This window comes from Ascaphus truei, chromosome 5 (assembly GCF_040206685.1).
Source record: "Ascaphus truei isolate aAscTru1 chromosome 5, aAscTru1.hap1, whole genome shotgun sequence".
NCBI classification, from domain to species: Eukaryota; Metazoa; Chordata; class Amphibia; order Anura; family Ascaphidae; genus Ascaphus; species Ascaphus truei.
Genome location: NC_134487.1, coordinates 153,652,503 through 153,660,689, shown reverse-complemented (window position 1 = coordinate 153,660,689; position 8,187 = coordinate 153,652,503). Strand labels below are relative to the sequence as shown.

Genomic DNA, 8,187 nt, shown 5'->3' with positions numbered 1-8,187 from the left:
ACCGCTCTGGAGACAATTTAATTGTAAAGAATATTTTAGGTTATAAATGCTGTGGATTTAATATTAGTTTTTATTATCCTGACATCAGGTAACTCAATATATGGGGCCTTTAACATCTGTTAGCTTGTGAATTGTCTCCCAAAATCTCTACAAACTCAGATTATAGTTATCATGTCCGGCCTCCAGACTCCTAATGATGGGATCCAGTCTCCCTAACGATGGGATCCAGTCTCCCTGGCGATGGGATCCAGTCTCCCTAGCGATGGGATCCAAGGTGTACTCAGATTATTATTATGAGGATCCGGTTTGCTGGTATTTTAGTAGAAATCTCTCACACGATATTTTCATACCAGCGGCTAAAGTGTAATTTCTTCTCTTCTCATTTACAACATTAATAACACGTTGAAATAACTAGAAAAAAGGGCTTTATAGTTTACCTGATGTATGTACACAATAACATATACAGCTGATATGTGCATATAATATGCATTTTATGTTTCTATGTGGCCATTTTGTACTACTCTAGTATTTGTGTATATATGAAAATGTATCTCACTGTATTGTTACAAAGCCTGTTAATAAATAAAGTTTAAAAAAAACTCCCTGTAGGGACCAGGACTCACTAAGAACATTCTAGCATACTCCAAGGTGTAAATACCCATATAAATGTATTTGCCCTATACTTAATAGAGAGAATCACAGTCTTTTTCTGGAGCTCCTATAGAACACCGAAACCTTTTCCAGTAACACTCAGGTGTACATGGAACGCAGTACTTTATTTAATTAAATGGAATACCGTATATACTGCTGGGTGAAGCACTGTTTTGTACAGTATAAAAGATTGGGAACTTCCTCTTCCATTTTAACTACTGTATAACTTTGACTGTCTTTCAAAAATATGTGTGAATTTTTATCATGAAAGACCTTTCAAATAGTGCTAAAATATCTTTGATTTGTAGCATTAAACCTTCGCAATGAAGCTTCTGCACTTCACACCTAGTGATATCACAGGTTCAATGAAGGCAGATAGTATAGAAACAGGAAGGAACAAACAGACCGAGATAACGTATAAATAAATTACTTGGGCCATAATCAATATGCTGTGAAACCGATTCCCAGTACTGGAGAAGAGTTAAACTGACCTAGCTCCATTCAAATGAACGGGACTAACATTTTCTCCAGCACACGGAAATAACATCACTTTAAAGATATTTTATTTTCAGGTGTTGTTGATACTTTTAAGTTTGGCTATTGAATATAGTTTGATGTGTTCCGATTCGGGATCCAGATGCAAAAAAGTTGCTGGAAGCCATTTTGTTCTATGTCAAGTCTAGCAATTTTGGAGGCACGTGTAGGATAAGGCCGCTCTTATAGTGGCATCGCAGGCGACAGCGACGTCAAGCTGCGGTCGCTGGAAAAATCAAATTGAATTGACTTCCAGCGAGCGCGACCAAGCCGTCGTGAAGTCGCGTTGTTTACTATAAGCCCACGCAACGGCATGACACCACGTAGTGTCCCATTGTCATGGCAATGCGACACTGCGTGATGCTGTGACGTCATGTAGCATCCCGTTATCAAGGCAACGCGGCGCCATTTGATGTCGTGGAGCCATGTTGACAGGATTTGCAGGGGGAGATGCCGATGCCCGGAGATTTTTCAGGTAAGCCAGTAATCCGGAGATACGTGGCCGAAACCCATAGTCTCAGGGTAAAACCCGGAGTGGTGGCAATCCTGGATGTGAGCAAAATATTTTAACTGGTATGTTGCTATGTTTCTGATCTATCTGAACTTCATGGCTTGTGAGAGAAAAAATATATATTTTTTTAATTAAAAATACCTCAGAGTATAAAAATTACTCATAACTTTCTTTCTGTACCTCCTAGAACAGGAGTCGGCCACATGCAGCTCTTTCAGCCACTACTGTTTGCTCAGTTCAGATGGCCAGCCAGCACTTATGCGTTCTCTCTGCCTCCAACTCCCTCCCTGCTTGTCTGTGCTCTGTGTCACCACTCTGAAAGTTGGGCCCGACGTGTATCACGTGGTCACAGGCGGGACCAGTGTCCTCTCACCAAGTCCCAAGATTAAGTGCTGGAACTTTGTTTGTGTGTAAGTGGGGAATTGTGTGTGTGTGTGTGTGTGTGTGTGTGTGTGTGTGTGTGTGTGTGTGTGTGTGTGTGTGTGTGTGTGTGTGTGTGTGTGTGTGTGTGTGTGTGTGTGTGTGTGTGTGTGTGGTGAATTATGTATGTGAGAGAGTGGGGAATTGTGTGTGTGAGAGAGTGGGGAATTGTGTGTGTGTGGGGAGGGGAATTGTGGGTGTAAGTGGCGAATTTTGTGTGTGTGTAAGTGGGGAAATGAGAGAGGAGGGAGGGGGCTGGTGCTGCGCTATGCATCGCGGTTGCAGAGGCCCCGTACTCTTCTCAACAACAATGAAACTGATTTCCGGGGGAGAGAGTGGGGCCTCTGTAAGACTTACTTACCTTTTCCGGAGCGTCCCTCCACCATTTACGTCATGGCACTGCGTTTGTCATCACGTGACGTCACATGACGCCGCTGGAGGAAGGCCGGCATGTAAGTGAAATCCCCATGGCCACATTTCACCTCCAATCTGCCAATGCATGTTTGATATTGTTTAATCCACCTGATTTCACATGTCACAAAGCTATATTCGTTATTCATATCCGATCCAAGATATCTTCATTTTTGTAAAGACCTGGGAATGAATAGTGACGCTTTTGACCCTTTCTCGTCTACTCAAAGGAGGGAGAGAGGCATTTGTGGAATATTTGGCCCCTTTTGCAGATGACACCATGGTCCTCTGGTAGTTCTGGGTACTGTCTCTAGACATCCATAATATAGACATATTATTCTTTTATGGTTTTGTTACCCAATAAAGTTGGCCAATTAAATTAAGGCAGATTTGACTTTTGATAACCTCTATAAGCCAGAGGGAAAACAGGCAGTTTTAAAATGTCACTTTAATTCCAGTTAATTTGAACCCTTTGTGTACTGTATTATTAAAATACTGAATATTTTAATGGTATTACAGTGACACAAGTGCTTCAAGTAAATTAGAGAAGAAAATACTTCTGATATCCTTGGGTGAACTGAGACGAGAGGTTTGTGACTTGGGGATATGCAAAATTAAGAAGGAGGTTGCTATTATGCAGAAATCCACAGCACAATTTATTTATAAAATGTTTTACTAGGAAGTAATACATTGAGAGTTATCTCTCGTTTTCACGTATGTCCTGGGCACAAAGCTATAACAATACATGGTTGCATTAAAAGAACAGAGGTTATACAGTCAATTCACAGACATTTTATGGACAGTTAGAGTTGGAAAATTGGGTACAGTGGATAAAAGTGCTGGTGAGTTTGAGATTGATATAGAGAAGCTTTAACATCAGTGACTGTAAGATCAAACGGCTCACACCCTTTAGCTGCCAATCTATTGCCACATCCTGAGCCTGAAGCCATAATCCTATACACTGGAAGGAATGTAGGATCCTACTTCTGTAACAGGGGGGTTGAAAGTCTGTGTATCTGCTACTTCAAATATCGGATTAATCTCTATGGAATGCCCACTGCTATGGAGGTGAGGAGATCTTGGGTAAATATTATTCACACTTAAGGACACGTTCTCTTAAGCTGCATTTTCACAGTTCTCTTACTATTAAATCCATCAACATTCGTCTTCCATACTAAAAGCTGTGCATCTGTTCACCCTGCAAACTGTTCTCCATGTCTTGACAACACTACGGATAGAACAGAACCCTGGTGCTCATGAAGGGTGTAGAGGAGCCTTCCTTCCAGAAGGTCCAATATCTTCACAGTGCCATCACGGGATGAGGAGATAATTGCCAGATGGGTGGAATGACTAACAGTTGACTTCTGCTCTATGAACTTGATAATGTTGCAGTTATTTGTTAATTTGAATGTCCCAGAGTTGTACTGTACTGTCAGCACTTGGAGACGCTACACACGTTCCCATAGGGTTAAAATCAACAAAGTTGGAATATCCTTTGTAATCCATGAAGGTGTTAATGCATAATCTATTGGCTGTGTCCCAGATTCTAATTGTCTTATCACTGCAAGAGACGATTAGTCTTCCATCTGGGGAAATCAAACACAGCGCACCCAGTTTGTGTGCTGGGTGAGGGAAAAGAGGAAACGTTGACGATGTACATTCCATGCCTTAATGCATTTATCATCGGATGCTGTAACAATGGATTAGCCATCTTTTGAGAAGTGAATGCTACACGCACACGCAGTATGAGCCTTAAAAATCGTGTATTCTCCTTTGATATTTGGGGCCTTTAGTCGAATGGTTTGGTCTCTAGACCAGGGGGGGCGCAATCTTTCCCCCTGCGCCCCCCTGCTGGCTTTCCCACGCTCCTCGCGCCCCCCCCCACCCTCTTACCTTGATTTAGACATCCTGGCGTCATGACGTCATGTTGTCCTGGCAACATGACGTCACATGACCCCGCGGCATCAAATGACGCGTCACCAGGAGCGTCTAAATCAAGGTAAGTAAGGATTACAGAGGCCCTGCAGCTCCCCCGGCATTAATTTAAATGCCTTTGGGAAGTGCGCACGGGGCCTCTGTAATCCCTGCGCCCCCCGCAGCGAATCTCGCATCACCCCTGCATAGGGTGACCAGATTTACAAAAGTAAAATCCAGGACACATAAAAAAAAATATTTATAAAACAAATGACATCACCAACTACGCTTTATGTCTCCTTTATGTCTCTCCGCCGCTCTCTGTCCCCCCTTCTTAGGCTGAGTCCCCGCTGGCGCTGAGCGCGCTCATGCTTGGAGTGCGCGCATGGGGAGGGGGGGGACATTGCGGGTAGTTGAGCACGCGGGTAAGTATAGTTTTTTGTTTACTTAAGCGCCGAGCGTGTGTGCCCGCGCACGAGTGCCGCGCGCACAGCGTGAGCAGGGACTTACATATAGCTATATATGTAAGTAACCGCCGCCCGCTCAGCGCTAGCGGGGATGCAGCCTTACACACACCCATTCTCTCTCCCATCCCTCCATTGTCGTTCCCCCCATCACTCCATTCTCGTTCCACCCTTCCCATTCTGTCTCTCTCCCCATTCTGTGTGTGACTCTTTCCCCATTCTCTGTCTCTGTCTCTCTCTCTCCCCCCATTCTCTGTGTGTGTGTATCTCTCTCTCCCCCATTCTTTGTGTCTCTCCCCCATTCTCTGTGTGTCTCTCTCTCCCCATTCTCTGTGTGTCTCGCTCTTCCCCATTCTGTGTGTGTCTCTCTCTATCCCCCATTCTCTGTCTCTCCCACCATCTGTGTGTGCATCTCTCTCTCCCATTCTGTGTGTCTCTCTCTCCCCCATTCTCTGTGTGTGTCTCTCTCTCTCATTCTCTGTGTGTCTCTCTCTCATTCTCTGTGTCTCTCTCTCCCCAATTCTCTGTGCGTCTCTCTCCCCCATTCTGTGTGTGCGTCTCTCTCCCCCATTCTCTGTTTGTCTCTCTCCCCCATTCTCTGTGTGCTGCCTCTCTCCCCCCCATGCTGCCTCTATCCTCCCCCCCCATGCTGCCTCTATCTTCCCCCCCATGCTGCCTCTATCCTCCCCCCATGCTGCTTTTCTCCCCCCCCCCCATGCTGCTTCTCCCCCCCATGCTGCCTCTCCTCCCCCCCATGCTGCCTCTCTCCTCCCCCCCCCATGCTGCCTCTCTCCCTTCCCCCATTCTGCCTCTCTCTCCCCCCATGCTGCCTCTCTCTCCCCCCCATGCTGCCTCTATCCCCCCATGCTGCCTCTCTCTCTCCCCCCTCATGTCTCTCTCTCCCCCATGTCTCTCTCTCTCCCCCATGCTTCCTCACTCCCCCTCTCATGCTACCTCTCTCTCCCCCCCCAAGCTGCCTCTCTCCTCCCCCCCATGCTGCCTCTCTCCTCTCCCCATGCTGCCTCTCTCCCCCCCATACTGCCTCTCCCTCTCTCCCCCATGCTACCTCTCTCCTCCCCCCCATGCTGCCTCTCTCTCTTTCCCCCCATGCTGCCTCTCTCTTTCCCCCCATGCTACCTCTCTCCCCCCATGCTACCTCTCTCCCCCCCCATGCTACCTCTCTCCCCCCATGCTACCTCTCTCCCCCCATGCTACCTCTCTCCCCCCCATGCTACCTCTCTCTCCCCATGCTACCTCTCTCCCCTCCCCCCCCATGCTACCGCTCTCCCCCCATGCTACCTCTCTCTCTTTCCCCCCATGCTGCCTCTCTCCCCCCCATGCTGTCTCTCTCTTCCCCCCCATGCTGCCTCTCTCTCTCTACCCATGCTGCCTCTCTCTCCCCCCCATGCTACCTCTCTCCCCCCATGCTACCTCTCTCTCTCCCCCCCATGCTACAGCTCTCCCCCATGCTACCTTTCTCTCACCCCATGCTGCCTCTCTCTCCCCCCCATGCTGCCTCTCTCTCCCCCCCATACTGTCTCTCTCCCTCCCCCCCATGCTGCCTCTCCCCCCCCCCCATTCTGCCTCTCTCTCCCCCCCATGCTGCCTCTCTTTCCCCCCCCCATGCTGCCTCTCTCTCCCTTCCCCCATGCTGCCTCTCTCTATCCTGTGTGTGTATCCGTTCTGGTCCCTACCTGCCTCTGTGGAACATTGGGGGGGGGGGAGGGGGTAGAGGGGAAGCCATCTTGTGCCCTGGCAGCAGACACCGAAGCTCCCACTGTCTCAATGCTGGAGCTCCTCTGCCTCTAACCCCGCCCCCACCCTCTGCAGCTACAGTCAGATCGGCCTCTGCTCTGTTCCTGCATTCTTGCTCTCTGCTGCCCCCCCTGCTCTGATGGTCAAATCCGGGACAGCCACAAAAAACGGGACATTTTAAAGAATGCAGGGCAGTCGGGCCAGCCATTAAAAAATCAGGACTGTCATATGGTCCCCATCCTAATCTAAACCCCAGACCAACCCCCCAATGCAGAGGAACACGGGAATAGGAAGCAGCCACTAACAAAAGATTACCAGAGATGCTGAGGCTAAGCACGCTCGGGCCCTACCTGACTCCCCCCCTCCACACCCTCTCCCCCCCCCCGTCCCCCTCTCTCTTTATATTCTTTTTCTTACTCTGTCTTGTCATTCCAAATTGGTTAACCTTAAGTGTGGACAAATTCAAAGATACTCATGCATCTGAGGTCATCCTCACCTAACCTACGAAGGTATGGGGAGCCGTACTGTCAGAACAAATATGTAAGTTTCTGATAAGCGAAGTGTTATAAAACCTGTGAACCAATGTGACAACATGATTAAGTGTACTCCACTCTTTACTGATGAGTCGGAAATGTATAATCTGTTATTCTGTGTAAAAAGCAATAAAAAAATTGAAACCAAAAAAAAAAAACGGGACTGTCCCGGCTAAACCGGGACAACTGGTCACCCTACCCCTACGGGGCGCACCACCCACTTTGCACACCGCTGCTCTAGACGATGATGCCATCAAATGTTCTTCATTCTTTAATGAAGAAGAAACCTAAATCTGCTGAGATTTTGCCATAGAAATTCTTCAGCTGAGGGAGGGCAATCTGGAATATGGAATAAGCAGGAAAGAAATCTGCATCAATAGCAATTTAACATTAGCTTTAAAATAACATTGTGTGCACTATGCAGATCATGTATTCCTCTTACATCTTGATCTAATGGTTTGGACAAACTAGAAAAAATTGGAAATGTTTGCAGTTTTTTTTCTTCCAAAATATCTTTATTTGGGGATCTCATGTGTTGGTAAAGAAACAAAGAATTGTTAAAAGCATTATTCGTTCATTATCACAATTTATACAATTGGTTTTAAAGTCAGCCTTTATTTAAACCTTTCGCTGGCTTTTGATAGCCTGAGATACTCTACATTTGTTCTATTACCATTTGAGAGCTTGACATAGTGTTAATACATCTGCCAGGTCTAGGTGGAGTTAATCTCTGTTCCTACAAGATCCGTGCAAAATGTATGATGCAAACGCTAATATTTGCTCCCTGTTTTGAAGCAAATTGCACAATTACAATACAGACAGTATTTCCTGAAGACTTACTCAGGTACGGTATGTATTTCCCTGAAATCCTGGCCTGTTCATTGCTCTCGAGGACTGAACTTAAGCACCAATGCCATGTTCATTGGTCAAAATGTACTAATTCAAAGGCCACATGTTTTAAAATTTGACAACATAATCCCTTAACCAAAAGGGA

General features: G+C 46.6%; 1 pseudogene; it reads right to left on the bottom strand.

Moving 5' to 3' along the window:
• Positions 1 to 3,439: 3,439 nt before the first annotated feature.
• Positions 3,440 to 4,434, bottom strand: LOC142494688 (uncharacterized; annotated as a pseudogene).
• Positions 4,435 to 8,187: the final 3,753 nt, after the last annotated feature.